Source organism: Pinus tabuliformis, chromosome 6, assembly GCF_031772625.1.
Source record: "Pinus tabuliformis cultivar Carrire ecotype Pingquan chromosome 6, CPIR1, whole genome shotgun sequence".
Classification (NCBI taxonomy): domain Eukaryota; kingdom Viridiplantae; phylum Streptophyta; class Pinopsida; order Pinales; family Pinaceae; genus Pinus; species Pinus tabuliformis.
In genome coordinates, this window is record NC_142292.1 from 259872983 (window position 1) to 259889936 (window position 16954).

Consider the following 16954-nt stretch of genomic DNA (forward strand, 5'->3'; position numbering starts at 1 on the left):
TTCAGGGACAATCAAACAAGTATTACTTCAAAACCAACTTTTGGAGAACAAGATTTATAAATAATGAAAGTGAAATAAAAATTACATCTTATTTCCATTACTCTTTACATCATAGATTCACAAACTTGTTTCTCCATCAGAAGAATATTTCATATCTCATTTTATAGAAGGTGGATGCTCCAAATATCATGCTACCAATCCCAGGGTCCAAGTACGAAACGATCCAGGTTCTACTCATTCAACTCAGTTCAACATACCATTATGGACCAACTCAAATTACTTTATTCCTAGGATGTCATCTACTTATTATAGATCTGATGGACTTCTTAGGTATAGGTATACACATGAATCATTTAGTCATTATTAAGGACATGTGATTCAAATGTATGAAAATATTTGGATATTTGGATGAGTTTCTCCTATTATTATATGTAATATAGTTGTGCTCCGCACTCACTTTGTTGTACATGGTGTGTATTGTTCATTTTTATGTATCTGGATCGGAACGTTTGGTATCAAAGCATACAAACCTAGGGTTTTTCTACTTCAAAGAGGTCTTATTGGAATTTTCATTGTAACTTTGTTTTTCTTTTTTTATAGTAAGTATTAGAAAGTGAAATTTGGACGATATGAGGAGAAATATTGGGAAGACTATGGAATAAAATTTCATGTATCTATTTCATATACTTTCATAGATATGCTCTAAGGAATTTAGGGTTCATGAATGCTCCTAGAATTAGTTTCAAACAGGTCAGTTTGGAATTTTTGCTATAACATTTGTTATGGAATGTTTCATATGGTGAAATTTGGATCTTATTGAGGTGAGATTGTGTAAAGCATTTGGTTAAAATTTTAGATCTTTCATCATCCTACTTTCAAAGATATGCTCTAAGGAATTTTGGGTTCTTGAATGCTTTTGAAATCAATTTCAACTAGGCCAGTTTGGCATTTTGATATAACTTTTTTCTAGGACATTTTAGATGGTGAGATGTGGAACATATTGAGACAATATTTTGGGGATTATTTAGTTAAAATTTCAGAGTTTTCTTTGTTATACTTTCTGAGATGTACTTTGTGGAAGTTAGGGTTTAAAGGATCTTGAAATCAGTTTCAAACAAGTGAGCTTGGTAGTTTTACTATAACGTTTTTTTGTAATACTTGATACGATGAAATTTTTAGAGATCTGAGGAGACATAATAAAGGACCTTCATAAAAAATTCATAATCATATTTGAAGTATTGGACATGTGGCATGCTATACGAGTTTTCTTTTGGGAAGAGACCAAAATAAAAAAATAAATAAAAAGAGTCTTGGGAAAGTTACCCTAATTTTTACTCGATACATAAAACTTTGGCATGTAGTACTCTCATGCTTATTCTATACAATTATTCAAACTCATAAGGGCCAAACTTTTATAGATACACTAGAATTAATGTCAGCTAAAAGGATATAATCCATAATAGTGTTTTAAAAGGTATTTTAACTTAAAACTACCATAACTTTTGATTGGGATGTCTGATTGAGGTGATTCAAAAGCCATTGGAAAGAGAAAACATAGAAGAATATATGTGAGAAATGATGATAACTATTTTATATCATTATTTTTAATATATTGAAGTTGTAATATAAGGATTTGGGTTAGACCTCAATTAAGAAGTAATGACAATACCTAAATTTAGTGGAGATGAAGATAAAGATGCAATCAATCCCATAGAATGGTTGAGGATGGTAAAGGAATCTATTAATTATCCTTTAGGGGAAAGTAATTATTTTATTGATGAAGCTCATGAGTGGTGGTGGAGTTTTGACATGTATACTAGATGGAATATTAAATGGAAAGCAATTTTTTTTCCAATAAATGGATAAAAGATACAAAAATGGAGACATTGTATAAAATTCAAGATGAATTAAAAGAAGCCAAAAAAGATATCATGAAGAAAGGTGATGGAGTATCTAAGATACAAAACCTTATTGAAGCACCCATTAAGGAGATTGAGCAAATAAAACAAGGAAAAAGTAGCAAGGGGAATTGGAAAAAGGATGACTCAAGAAAACAATTGAAAAAGAAAGATGAAGAAACATATAAATTACAAAACCATAACATAAAACTACTAGATGATATTAGTATATTGAAACAAGAAAAGAAGAATTGTCTAAGTAAAGAAGATACAAGGATCATAGGTGAAAATACTTCCAAAAGAATTGGAGATAAAATTCATAAGAAGGTTGAAGAAGCCCTATACACAGATGTGGTAAAATTAGAAATGCATTCTAGGACTGAAGAAGGACACTATAATTCGATAGACATTACAACTTCAGAAAGATAATGAAGACTAGATTCAAGAACGTATCCAAAAGATACTTGAAGAAGTTGAACTCCATCTAGAGTATGTGCATGTAAAATATCATGGTAATATCTCCAAGGCTAGAGTAATCAAAGATCATGAAAAGGAAAGAGAGGAGGTCATTATCTATAAAAATAAGGTAGAGGAAATGTGTATACTAAGTAAAGAAAATCCATCAAATGTGAAACCATATCGACATCCTCATTACCAGGAAAAAATTCAAGGAAGACATGAAGATCGATATCAACATTATCAAGGTAGACAAGAAGATCGATATCAACATTATCAAGGTAGACAAGAAGATTGATATCATCATTATCAGGGAAGAAAATGGAATGCTCATCAAAATTCATGGAACATGGAATCACTAAATCATTATTCAATATGATGTTACCAAAAACCAACAACTACTACAAATTGGAGAAGTGCCGACAATAATACATGGAATCAAAGGAAAGAAAACTATGAAACAACCATCTGTCAAGGAAAAAGACAAACAAAAAATGAGTTTCGATGAATGGATCATAAGCGGTGGAAAGAAGAGTGTATGAATATAAGGAATTCCTATTATTTGGTTTCATCACATGTAATACCCTTAATTGCAAAGCTTTGAGGAAAAAACGTTTCGAAGTGCAATACTGTGTTATGATCCTAATGGGGGCTATATATTTCGTTAAACGTATGTAGTATAACACCAAAAAGGGGCATATATGTGGTTTAATGTGCATGTAACATTTAAATGTATATATATTATGGATAGCCTAGTAATGAAGGGATCACATGTGCAATGTGTAAATGTGTATATATAGGGATCATGTAGTCATTATTGAGGACATGTGATTTGGATGTATGGCTCTTTTTGGATATTTGGAGGAGTTTCTCTTATTACTATCTATATTGGATTTGTGCTTCATGATGACATGATTGTATATTGTGTTCACTTTTGATTTTTATGTATTTTGATCATAACAACATTCCATATTTGTCAAATTCTTATGATGACAAAATCAACCTTTAGTTTTGGTGGGTGGTGGGGGGGGGGGGTGTTGTTATTCACACCTTTTAGATACATTTTCTTTCATTTTTCCATTATTACTGGACTTCATTGTGAAAATGTTTATATACATGTTGTTGTCACACGTTTTTATTGTCGTTACAAGAAAATAACACCGTAATACATTAACACAACCTTGAATTCAAATCCGGTGGTTGGAGGATGTTTTACATGACAAAGACCTGCTTTGACACCTCTTAGATCATAAAAAATTCAAACTGGGTGTTCAGGGAAAAAAATTCAAAGGAAATTCAAAACAAATTTCAGAAGGCTCCTAGAATTTTGTAGCAGTAACTACCAAAACTCTGTAGCTAACGAAATTTAGCCATTTTGTATGTTTGAATACACAAACTTTGTCAAATCGAATTTGGCTATGTGGATTTTATGCATAGAATCCACAAGATGGTTCAACACCTATCAAATATATTGCAAACTTAGCAAGGAGTGCATTAGTTGAAAGCCAAACCAAAAGTAAAACTTGGTAATTTCACAACAATCAAATCTACTTCAAGGACAATTTTTTCACATTATTGGCACTTAATTGAGGCCAAATGAAGACAAACTAAGACATGGGTTTTATGTCCAATATAACCATTTAAGTAACCACATGTGCAAAATTCTCAAAAAGTGCATAAGGAAGGTTATACAAACGTATTTTTAACATAGTTTTCAATTTTTACCATTGTGTACAAGAAATGAATAATTTAAGTATTTTTGTGCACAATGGTACCTTTTATTCATCAAAATAGAAATCTGAAATTACATTATGATAGAAAGGGTAGAAACACACCTTCTCCCTTTCAAATCACTCAATTTGGTCTTAAAATGAGCCCAGGGTATACATTTTTGTGCACATGTTTATAAAAACCAAAAAGGCAAAAATGGTCATTTGGATGGATTCCCCGCAAGTAAATGAATTTAACATTGGGCATGTAAGAGCTATGAAATTATCAAAAATGATTGTGGTTGGTACAACCCTTTTGGTGGGTTCCATTTTAATGCTATGATCTTTATTACAAAGAATGAATTTGCAGTAGTTTTCACTAATATTAAAGTAGTGATGCGAGCACTTGCTCTTCTTGCAACCATTGTGATAAGTGATTTGGCCATTATTTCTTATGGATTTTTTATTCTGCTAGCAAGAAGAACATGTGGGATTTCTTCATTTCTATATACTTTGAAACTTCTGCGACATTGTTATTGAAAATTTTTGAACTAATACCCATTTTGGCATTAGCGAGAAATATGCTCATCTTCAAACCTGTAGTGTTTTTTTGTCTAGTAAGCATATTTAAATGAAGAGAATACCTTTAAATGAAGATAGTTTAGCCCTTCTACTAGAAGAAAAACAAGCAACATGTGAGAAACTAGAAGAAGAGAACAAGCATTTAAAACATGAGTTGTTAAAGGTAAAGAAGGAAATGATCTCAAAAACATGCAAAGATGAAATTCTGTCCTTGAAAGTCAAATTAGAAGAAGCTAAATGAAAGGAATAAGTTCTTCAAGATTTGATCCATGAATGGGAAGAGAATTGTCAGAGTTTCGAGGAATAAGTTGTCTCTTTGAGAACGGATCTTGAGAAAGTGAAGATTGAGAAAGGTATAAATGAAAAATTTACAGAAGGAACAAGAAAGCTAGATCAAATTTTAAATAGTCAAAGGTCTTCAGGAAACAAAACAAGACTGGGATACTTCGACCACAAGAATCTTCTATGGGAAAGATGAACTTTAGGTCCGCAGGATTGAGGAATCTCAGAGTTGTGCAAATATTTATCAAGAAAGAATAAATGGAGACAAAAATGGTAGCAAGCCAGAGAGGAGCCCATCACTGGAATAATAACTTCATCCACCACAAGGAGCCACACCAATGGAGAATGAATCAATTAGCCAAACAACAAAGGTACCTTCATGCAAAAACTCATGAACTTTCCAACTTCATTCACTCTCATTTATTTTATGGTCATTGTTGTAAATGTCACATCTTTGGACATAAGGTTGTTGATTGTATAAGGATCAAAGTTGAAAGAGATGAAAACTCCAGATATAATAAGTATTAAAATTTTAGATCTCAAAACTCTCCTCTCATAAATTGAAATGCCTTCTCTCCCCTAATGAGTGATGTTGAATGTTTCAAGTATAATAATTTTGGGCACAAGGCAATTGAGTTAGAAGCATATTTGAGTACCCATCTAAGTCCCAGAACACTTGGCATCCAACTTTTCAAAAAGATAAGGAGAATTGGAAACGAAAATATGGAAAGAGCATGGAATGTGGACTTTCTCTATCAGCACATAATCAAGAGAACATATGGTATGTGGATAGTGGTTTTTCCAAGCATATGACTCGCGATAACAACAAATTTTTGTTGCTAAAAGAAAAGGACAGAGGGAACAATGTCACTTTCGGCAACAATGCCCCAACAAGAATTAAAGGTAAGGGCATAATGAGTCTTGATCAAAAGACTAAATCCCAAAATGTGTTGTATGTAGAAGGTCTCAAGCACAACTTGCTTAATGTAAGCTAGATGTGTGATAATGGCTATAATGTGACCTTTCAATGCAAGGACTGTGAGATCCGAAATGAAGAAAATGGAATGTTGGTGGGAAAAGCAGTAAGAACTCATAATAATGTATGTGTTTTTGATGACTCTAGAGTAAGCTACTATTTGAGTAAGACGAATGAAGCTCGGTTATCATATGAATTTTGACAGTCTGATAAGGGTCAACAAGCTGGGAGTTGTGCGAGGATTTCCAAGACTATCAAACCCTGATAGTTCAATCTGCAAGTCATGTCAATTTGGGAAAAAAACTAGGACTCATTTCAAGACAAAAGAGTTCTCTTCATCTAGACCACTAGAGCTAATTTACATATATATATGTTGCCCAACTAGAGCAAAAAGCCCAAGAGGAGAAAGGTTTTTTTTCCAGTAAGCATCTTTAAATGAAAAGAATATATATATATAATTTTTAAATGAAAAAATTATATAATAAAAAAAATTAAGTAAGTTAATTCATTTGTACTTTCAAAAATATTTATAATTTTATAAAGATATATTATGTATTGTTTTCATTGGGAGATTCTTATTATTATTATTACTAGCATAGATCCATTTTAAGGACAGATCTAACATGAGCTCAAAGGGCAAATTTCTTCAACTGCAAATTTAGTTTAAGTGAATGAAACAATGTGTAATTTTTCATTGTTTAAATTTTATTCTTGAATGTTATATATTTTTAAGCAGAGGTCAACATCAATTCATATTAAAATATTATCTATAACCTATATTGGATATTTTATTATATACAACATTAAAATATTTTTTTAAACTTATTTTTTTCGATATATGAAGTTAATATTCAATATAAGTTAGTTAACATAGATCTTCAAACAATTTATTTACATAACTTGTTAAAATATTTTTGAAATATATATATATTTTACTTCTAATTACATTACATGAAATTATATTATGGACAACTAACTAAACATGCAATGCATAGCATATTCTTTTTTTCTTTTTTTTATTATAGCTCACATTGCTTTTCTATTTAGAGAATATATATATATATATTAAGAGGGACACAAGCACAAACATACTTACACATAGATTTTACACTGGGATGTAGAATGAGCCTCTCGTCTCAATTATTTCTTTGTCTAAATATTTATTGATTAAACAAAAACATACATCATTTGCCACCATGACTTTTTTATTATCACAATTTTCCTTATAATAGCAATATCAAAGCATAGATGAATGGTACAAAGAATAATAAAGTAAATGTAAGGGGACAAAAGACACAACTATAGAGGAGAATCACCCAAATTGGGGTTGATACTCAAGGTGACATTTTTTTTCCTTTTTTTTTTGAAACCTTAACCCAACCTTTTGAATGCAGTTTGATCAAAGTGATCTAGAGATTCTCATTGCGCGCTGAAAGAGATTCCTTGTCAGATTCTGAAGAAGTCAACTCATGAGCTCATTTCAATGTACCTAGAGAAGAATTATTATTCAATATCATTTTGCTTGCCGAAGGAGCATGGTCCACACCAGGAATCACAAGAGATGTTTGAGGCCTTGAGTCTTGGACCTTGTCCCCTGGATCGATTTCATCATCAACTTCTTCATCGTCCTTCTCCGACATAAAGGCCTTACTCTCCATAAGAGGAGGGTTACAAGGATTCCAACTTTTAGATATGGAATTGCAGATGTTCCACTTATGTTTAGAATTAACTAGGCAAGAGTTCTGTAAGTGTTCTACTTGATGACATAAGCGACAATGAAAAGCATTTTTTGCATAGTCTAGAGCCCGGGTCTAGTGAAAATCTCTAATTTTTTAATTAATTTGGTTGGGAAACCCTTTGTTGATATCACTTTCAATACAGATTTTACCATAGGTGTATACACCAAGTTTTCCATGAGAGACATTAGTAGTAAAATAATGATCCAAAGAATCTCCAATACCTTGAAAGATTGTGTAGTGTCATAGGTGAGATAGAAACCTTACCTATGTTGACATTTTGGTAATAACAATTATAAAAAGATCAAAATATAAGAACCAAAATGTTGAAAACAATCCAACATTACCCTAAAATTATTAAATTAAATTTTTATGTATTTTTTCAAAATTTTATTTAGTTGATCTAAATAAAATAAAAAACTACAAATATTAGTTTTCCTTTTTACATATATATATATTTTATTAAAATTTACTAATATAATTTTTATTTAACTATATATATATATATATTATCAATATAATTTCCATTTAACTAAAAAGATATATACATATATAAAATTATTTCTATATATATATAATTTAGAAAAAGATTTTTAAAACACATGATTAGTTTTAATATTTAAATTATATGTTAAAATTAAAAAAGACACGAAACTAATATATTTGTATGATTAAATTTATAATATAATTGTGACTAATAACTATAGCATAAACTTTAAACTTTTAATCTTTATATGTGAAGTTTACCTTTTAGGAAGGATTGAATCACTTTTATATTTTAAATGAAAAGTTTAGTTTATATTTATATATATATTTATATATATATTTATATATATATTTATATATATATATATATATATATATATTAATTATAAACAATATATTCTTTTTCTGAAGAAAGAAGGATACTTTATAAATGTTTTCAATAATCACTAAGTTTTTTATAATAATAATTTTAAAATAGTTAAAAAAAAGTGAATAATAATAATGTTCTCAATTTTTATAAATGTTTTCACTAATCAATTAAGTTATTTATATTTATATGGATAATAAGTTTAAAATCTACAAAGAAGAATTCTAATCTAAATTTTTATAAGTGATATAAAATAGTTCTACAAAAGAAGAATAATAATCTAAATTTTTAAGTGATATAAAATAGTTCAAAAAAATACTAATCTAATTTTTTATGATATGAAAAATTATATTTTAACTAAAACATTTATATGGATAATAATATTAAGATAATTTAATTTTGAAGAAAAATAAATTTTATTTTAAAAAAATATTAATATATATTTTTAAATTATATGTAAAATTATATAAAAATTAATATATTTTTAAGATGAATTAGTTTGTAATATTTTTAGTTAGATTGTTGGGGAGACAAGAGTAGAAGGGGTTATTTTTCATCTCGAGGAAGAAAGAGAGACTCAATTTGCCTGAGGATTAGGAGTCACAACAAAAAATTAAGTTGAGTATCTTGTGTTAAGGCGGGGCTTGGAATTAGCCTTCTTTAGAGGTTTATGATAATTGATAGTATTTGGAGACTCTAAAATTGTGATCCAACACATTATCAAATGTCGAAGGAATTGTGATTAATTCCTCCTCCTATATTACATCGAATCAAGTTGATAGTGGATAAATTTGATTCGATAGAATTTTATCACATTAGGAGAACTTTTAATGAGGTGGTTGATTCCTTGGCCAATAAAGGTGCATAGTTAAAACAGGGAGAAATAATGATTCATGATGGAAATATAATATTCAAAGCAATTCCTTGATGAATCAAAGTCTCATTATTATGTTTATATTGTTGAGGCACATTAAGAAAAGTTTAAGGTGCTAGACTAAGGTATTAAATTCCACTTCATATAACTGAGAATTCTTCATAAACGAAAGGATGTGGTGGCCACTGATAGACTTGGAGAGCCATGTCATAATGGACATATGGAAAGGCAACGTCACTTTGAGAAGACATCAGACAGATGGAGCAAGGTTGATTTTAAATATTGTGCAGTTCAAATGTGTGACCCATCATTTTGTGAATTTAGATTTCAATTTAGTAGTGTGCATCTCTTTGAGTTCTATTGGATTATTATGCTCTCCATAATGATTCTTGCAAATCAAGCATGGCGCGAGATTGAGGTAAGATGGGAAGGTGCATCAGTATTTATAGGTAGCTTGGGAGAGAATGGCAGTGGTGAATGAGAAATCCAAACCATTATTCATCAAAATTTTCAACATCTCTGGATCAATTTCAAAGCAATGGAGCACATTCTAAGGGATGGCAAGGAGAATTTTGGCTCTGCTCTTGCCAGAATGGTAGGAGCACTTGAATTTATAATCTCTCTGATATCACATCAATATGCAGAGATAATTACGGTAAAGTCCAGGGCACAAAATGAGATGTTGACTTAACAAATGGGTTTATTGGAGCTCAAATTGCACCATCTCTGGCTGGTGACAAAAATGCTTGAGTTTAGAATGGGAAATAGGGTGAAGGTTGCGGAAAGGGATGCTGATGATGAGCCTAATCCATTAAATGAAGATGACACGAAGCAGGTGGAGTTTGCAATGCAGATTGAAGATGATAATAATGATGGTGCAGGCATTCAAGGAAACATTCCAAAATAGGAAGTCGAGGAAGAAAATGGTGCTTGGGAAATCGAGGTCTTGGAGGATATGTAGTTATTCTTTTAAATTATTATTTTTGTCATGTTATGTAGATATGTAGTTTTTGGTGGAATTTTTTAGAGAACATATGGAATTCATCAGTTTAATATAGTAAAATGTAGCACAGGAGAATGCAAAGAAATTTTAGTTTGGAAATATCAGACAAATGTAAGATACTATTTGAAACATGCTGTAAAAGGCCCTGACCTTTAAACCAGGCTTATATAATGCAATGAATACTCATTTCTTTTAAAAAATTATATATTTACTTAGATTGTATATATAAAGAAGTAATAGTGATTTTTTTTTTTTAATTATTGACTATATGATGATGATGATCACTGTCTACTTGACCTACATAGTCTATAGGAACTCAAGAAGGTAAGAGATTAATTGGAATTCTTTAACATTTTATTTTATGCTCCAAAAGAAGTGAGAGAAGGTCACCATAGTTATGTTGAATTAGAAGGTAAGAAGGTTGGTAGTGTGATAAATCTTTTGAAAATTAGATAAAATGTGAGTATAAGATGGACAATATAAAAAAACATGTTTTTCATCTTCAACCCTCTTAGTATAAAAAATGTGTCAAAATCTTTCATCCCAAGGCATTTTGAGATTGACTAATGTCTAGTTTCACTATAAAGCTATGATTTAGATTGGATCATTATATTGTTTTTCATCCATCTCGATGCACTCAGAGTGGAAAAAGTGGAGGAATTAGCTCACAGGACTGTTTTTATAGGCATGACCCAGTTTGGCAAAATGGGGTCTAAAACCTTCCGGGAGTGTTTTGAGGCATAAAATAACGTTTTTTGGGGGGTAATTTTTATTTATTGATTTATTGAAACACCTTTTCATTCTATTCTACACACATATATCTTTCCAACGATGGAAGAAGTGCATCAATCAGAGTCCGTATGCAAAAGGTATGCCACTCAGAAGTTGACCTTCATGTTTTCACACCTATAGTTCAGGAGGATGCCATGCCAACCCCCATTATTCATGGAAAAGGGGCTATCGACGTGATTGTGATGTAAGAGACTCTAGAAGAGTCTATATTATAACTCTATTAAGAGTTAATGTAGTCAAACTTAACCACTAGTAGGCTATCGAGATATGTTATAACCAGGCCACTAGGAGGAAGAGACATTCCATTCTTTCGAGCATTTTGTTCCATAGTTGAGAAAAGATAGTTAGGAGAGATAGGAGGTAAAACACATAGAGAGGATCTGTGCATTGTAGCAGCCCACGGGCCATTGACATTACTTCTTTGTGCCTGCAATAATTTTTCATATAGAGAAAAGGAGCGAAGCAACCTCACCTTCCAGCAGGGTTGTCTCCTGAAAGAGTTTCCCAGCGCATATCTTATGTCTTATGTGTGTGTGTGAGAGATTATTTTGTCATTCTCTACTTTTTTGCATAATTTCCATTCGCAATACCAATTACAGTTAAATTTACGTATCTAGAAGTTTATTAAAAATGTAATAGTGTAAACATTTAGATTTTTCATATATTGTTATCAAATATGTTGTGACGAACTGTCAAATGGAATATCTATAGCAGTTTACAAATCAAGCTCACTACAATTAGTTCTAATATTACAAATGCTCATTTTCTTCTTCACTCTAGTCAATATATAAAGATATTTTTGGTTTTTGATATTAGGGATGATCAACTCCTTATAATATATTAGTTTCCTTTTTCCCTCTAACTCTTTATCAGCCCATAGTTTCTTCTTAAATTTTGTTATAATAATATTTTTAATATTAAACTTATTTTTCAAGATGATATCCTCCTTTATCCCCTAATGGTTTAGCTAATACTGGTCATCCTTATTCCATCCTTGCCTGAGTCAAAGGTGGGGGTTTTGGCTATCTAGTTAGAAGAAATTTTAGGAAATTATCATCCTTATTCCATCCTTGCATGAGTCAAAGGTGGGGGTTTTGGCTCTCTAGTTAGAAGAAATTTTAGGAAATTACTTGGCTTCTATGCTGTGTAACTGCTTGTACATAATATAACTAGTCATAACTATATTTTCAATAAGGGAAATACTTTCTTCAATTTACAAGATGGGGTAGGGAACATTTTCTTTAATATTGAGATTGCAAGTTATAAAGTTGTTTTGGATTCGTTTAATCTTCCTCCACAACTTTTCGGAGATACTGCAATCCCAAACTTCACATTCTTATCAAATAATAGGAGTGACAAGAGTCTCAAAGAGGAGCTTTTGTAATCCCATATTCAAAGATTTACTGACTTATAATTGTTTTCAAGTCCATAAGAAGCTTTCCGTCCTCCACTTATCATTTTCTCAATGTTATAATTCCAATTGAACATGTGACATATGTTATTATAAGATATTTGTCTGAAGAAACTTCCTCCAAGTTATTTTTTTGTCATATATGAAAGTTTCATATGTGATCTTCTTGGATTTAATTATCACGATTTTAGATTTGTCGATATTAACAATCATACCCATCTTGGAGCAAAAAAAGAGTATTCTTATTTTCTTGCCAAGATAATAGTGGCTCCTCACCAAAAGAACAATATCGTCAACATAAGGAGAAGACTTATGACTATGCCAGTGAGTGTGGGGCCAATACAAACAACACCTTCCAAACAATCCTCTAGCTTATCAATTTATATTCCAAAAATGTCGGGGATAAAGGACACCCTTGCTTGACTTCAATATTGCATTTAATTTCTTTAAACCAACCCTTTATGGCTCTAAGATTGGAAATTTTATTCTCATATAGCCTTGTCACAACAATCCCCAACTTGAGGGGAACCACTATCTCTGAAATCCTTTTCCATAGATTTGTCCTAAGAACAAAGTCATTTTTTCTTAATATCAATAAAACAACAAAAAAGGATAAGTTTTATTATTGTGACATTCATTTTCAATGTTCGTAAGAGTAACAAGGTGGTGCATAGTTGAATGATATCTCCTAAACCCAACCTCGTCTCTAGCTCTTCTACCATGGTTTTCAAGCCAAAGACTAATCTTCTTTTCGAAAATAAGTCCATATAACTTGGCTAAAATGTGACTAATCATAATGGTCCAATAACTAGAGGGAATGATTTTATCCCCTCTTTTAAAGATATACACAATAAGGTTTCAAATCCAAGGCTTAGAGAAGCATCTAAGCCTTGCTTCATTGTCAAATTGAAGAGCTTGTGTATGTGAGGGATGAGGATAGGTCCTTCCATTTAAAAATTCTAGCTTTGTAACCTTGGATATCCTTAGCTTTCTCATTAGCTAACTGCTTAACCCTAAACTCAATATCTTCAAAAAAAATAAATATATATCATCCTCTAAAGAAACATTCAAAATGTTGTTTATAAAATTAAAGTATTCATAAATTTTTTTAAAGTAGTTATTCTACTTCTTCAAAAAAATCAAATTATTTTTATAGTTTTACTAATTAAACTTTTTTGTACACAACTTTATAAAATCATATAATTTTTTAAAATACAATATATTAATAATCATACAATAGGTTTTTATTCTACTTGTGTATTCTACTTGTTTACAAGCCATGATATACAAAATGTACATTTTTGAATAACAACCATATTGAAAAGATTAAAAATATTAACAAATTAAAAATAAAATATAATATTTTTAATATAAAATTTGTATTTTTAGGCAAACTAACTACATTCAAATGATTAAAAATCACAATGCTAACAAATTAAAAAAAATTTAAAAAATAATATTGATAATATTTTTCTTTGTATTTTAAAAAAAATTGAAAATTTAATATATATTAAAAATATATATGAGGGAAGGCACAAGTGGGAGGGGTTTTAGTTAGCCTTGATGAAGAAATTGTGTTTTAATTTGCCTAGGATTTAGGTGCTTTGTCAAATAACCAAGCCGAGTTCTTCGCTTTGTGGAAAGGCATAGAATTTGATATGGCAAAGAAAAATCTCAATTTATTGGTTTGTGGTGATTCAATGCTTGTTATCTACCAAGTTATAAAAGACAAAAATAAGTTGTGCTTTGATAATCCTCCCATTCTTCAAAGGATTTCATTAATTGTCTCTCAATTTGAGCACCTATAAGGTTTTCATGTCTACAAACACCTAAACTCAATGGTGGATAGGTTGACAAAAAGAGATTCCTCTCCAGGCCACAACAAAATAGAAATAAATATTAGGATTACAAAATATGCCACGATCTCTTAAACATGATTAGATTCCCAAGTTATATGGGTGTCAACCAGGTGTTTGCCATCGTTAGAAATTTATGTATCATCGAGAGGAAGCTCCTTGCCTCATATTATAGTCATTTCCCAGTGCATTTATTGAAGTTGATGGGATCCGTGGTATGGCTGTATTACATTTTTCGGCCATGAAAATTCAAAATTCTCCCTTGGTGGCACATTCCTTTCAATAAGTGACAACTTTTCATAAATATCTCATGTCCGATCCGATACTTGTATTTATTCTTCCATGAGATGAAGTTTGTGAGTTTTAATATGGACAAGACAATTTATTCATTGTGGAGAGGGACGAAGTTAATGTAACTGCTCTGCAAATCCCATCAACAATCCTCTTCCCATCCTCTTGAAGATTTTAGTTTAGCTATAGATTATACGCTCCAATCTTGCTTGTGCCATAATGGCATGACCTATTTAATGGCTTTTCGGGCTCTTGTAGGCTTCTATGGGATTATGTTCCTTCGTAGAGAATGGTTCAAGGTTGGTGTACCATCTATTTATTTTCAGTGGACTTCCTTGGACATGACGGAGCCCCAAAGATTTGGATATTGGAAGTGTACAACTTGGTTCAATGGCATTGACCCTAGCACTGCTTTTGAGAAGAAGAAACTTTGTCACCCTCATGGAGATGATCTCTTTGGTAATGGACGCAATTGATGGACATAATCGTTGGAGGTTTTTGTTGGTCATCTCAAATCTTAAAATAATTTTATGTTTCCATGCAAATACTGTTTGATCCTCGGGACATTTTGTCATGTTATTAGTTGCAATGTTTTTTGTACAAGCAAGAATGACAATGTCATCGCTGGTTTTTTGAATGTATAGACAATTGAATATATATATATGACAAAATCTTAGATTTCTATTATAAGGGTTTTGACCCATAATCGAGTCTTTATTAATAGAAAACCCTTACTTGTTCCTTTGGAGAGAGAGAGAGTGCTTTAATACCTTTAAGAAAATCACAATTTACATGATAACTAATATATATTAAAATCAATATTTAAAAATAATCATAAATTAATCATTTAAAAAATACAATAAATTAATATATTTAGAAAAAGTGTAATTTTTGGTTAATTTAAATCAAATCCGGCTAAATTTTTTTAAAATTTGAATTTAAGTTGTTTAATTTATAAAATTCAAGTGTTCTATGAGTTAGGATGCTGAATCCATTTTTACATTCAAAAATGTATTTTAAATAACAAAAAGCCATAGTCTGACTTGAAATTGTATGGTGAAAATACCATTTCATTTATACATTAAACTACACTTTTAAAAAATATCATGAAAATTACAAATAATCAAACATTTTTAACTAATCAATATTTTTTAATAATCAATATTTTTTAATAATGAGATAATTTATATATAACTATCTATTAAATCAAAATTGATTTGTAAAAGTATGATAAATCTATAACCTTCATATTAAGGTGGTTAGGTTCCACCTTGCTTTCTTCCAAAAAAAATGAGCCAAAGAACATAATGAAAACATTTAGTAGTTGAACCAACATTTTTAATGATTTATGAAACTCATGGCAAGTCTATAAACTTTTAAGCTCATGTTAGGTTCTACCTTGCTTTGTGAAAGGATGAACCAAGGAATATAATGAAAACATTTCGTAGTTGTTAAAGGAGTTGTCGAGGAATTGCCCGAACCAAGGAATATAATGAAAACATTTCGTAGTTGTTAAAGGAGTTGTCGAGGAATTGCCCGGACGGCTAAAAGTGACCAGAATCCAGGCAAAAATATTTCAAAAAATCTTGTAGAGACAATGTTTGAATCATGTTTTTTATGGTGGAAATGGATTCAGCACTATCAAAAACGTCTAGGACACCCAAAATTTTGAAGTTTAACAACTATATCTTGATTTACAAAAATCTTTGCCGAATTTTCTTTAAATATAACCAGAATTTCCATAATTTTTTAGACAACTCCTCCACATCGCGGTTGTTAAAAGGTCGTATGATCATTTTTATTGAGAATACACATGAGTGGGAAGAAAAAGCGACATCGATGCACATTATACTACTTGTCGTTTTTTCCGACCTGGAAGCGGAGACTCACGGGGATATCTATCATAATAATATCTTATTATAGTGGATGTCGTGGCTTAGACCGCTGGAGTAAAGGGTAGAAACGAGAGGACAGTACCAACCCTAGAATCAATATCAAACCCTAGATATTAGGGTTTGACAGTTCACGCCCGGTCAAGCTATTTCGCCCCTTCATGAGGTCGTCAACCTAGGTGCTTTTCCTAGAATACAATCATTTTCTCCGCTATTTTCGTTTCGCCAGCATCTCAGGAGATAATTTCTACCTAAGACTGTGGCGTTAGAGAGTACGAATAGATTTAGCAGCTGGATCGGGCCGCATTCCGGCGTGCGAAGTTAGAATCTGTGAGTATTTATC

General features: G+C 31.0%; 1 protein-coding gene across 1 annotated transcript in view; it reads left to right on the forward strand.

Annotated features, from left to right (window-relative positions):
* Window positions 1–16647: 16647 nt before the first annotated feature.
* Window positions 16648–16954, forward strand: part of LOC149258358 (uncharacterized) — a 159003-nt gene continuing 158696 nt past the window's right edge. The window contains exon 1 of the mRNA XM_089412981.1: window positions 16648–16941. The gene's annotated coding sequence lies outside the window, so the exon portion shown is untranslated. The remainder of the gene's footprint in view (window positions 16942–16954) is intronic.